Source organism: Ixodes scapularis, unplaced genomic scaffold (genome assembly GCF_016920785.2).
Source record: "Ixodes scapularis isolate PalLabHiFi unplaced genomic scaffold, ASM1692078v2 PGA_scaffold1__304_contigs__length_218370807, whole genome shotgun sequence".
NCBI classification, from domain to species: domain Eukaryota; kingdom Metazoa; phylum Arthropoda; class Arachnida; order Ixodida; family Ixodidae; genus Ixodes; species Ixodes scapularis.
Window position 1 is genome coordinate 118,875,647 of NW_024609846.1, and position 714 is coordinate 118,876,360.

General features: G+C 48.5%; 1 non-coding gene across 1 annotated transcript; it reads right to left on the reverse strand.

The window, feature by feature from the left end:
• Nucleotides 1-333: 333 nt before the first annotated feature.
• On the reverse strand, nucleotides 334-405 carry Trnaq-cug. The gene has a single exon. It is a non-coding gene; the product is annotated as a tRNA-Gln (tRNA).
• Between the last annotated feature and the right edge of the window lie 309 nt (nucleotides 406-714).

Below are 714 nucleotides of genomic sequence, written 5' to 3' on the forward strand. Positions count from 1 at the left end.
TGTGGCCTATGCGTGGTGCTGCCCGACTTCAAGCAGAGAGTGCATGTATTGAAGGGAAATCGGCAGCAAACTTCCGACATACTGTCGACCTGCTTCATTACTACGCATGAAAGAGCTCTTTCAGTAGCTCAGTCAGAAGGGCGTGACGCCGTTCGAAACGGTCGCAAAAAAATCGCCTTTCCGGGGGAGCTCATCTATTACACGTCCGATGCGCTCGAAAGCCGGAAATGGAATTGGGTATCCTAGCCACTAGACCACGCCGGATCGGGAATATTTAAAAGAAGCGGGCCTTTTATCGGCAGCGGGACCAAATACGCAAGGAGTTTAAAAAATAGATCTCACCGAGATTTGAACTCGGATTGCTGGATTCAGAGTCCAGAATGCTAACCGTTACACCATGAGACCCAGCCCTTCCAACGCCGGGAATCGAACCCGGGCCTCCTGGGTGAAAGCCAGGTATCCTAGCCACTAGACCACACCTTTTTTTCTTTTTTTTTTCTTTATTGCCTGTTTTTACATTTGTACAATAGCATATATACAAAGGAGGGTTTAAAAACACCTCAGCCGTAACTTGGCTGCCGTGGTGTCATTAAAATTCTTTTAGACAAACCAAACCATCAAGAATGGGCAACCAATCCGGCTGTTCGGGCTGTGCCCGGAACACTTCACGGATGCCGGCAACACTTTCAATAAAATATTCACGCGCCGAGCGGA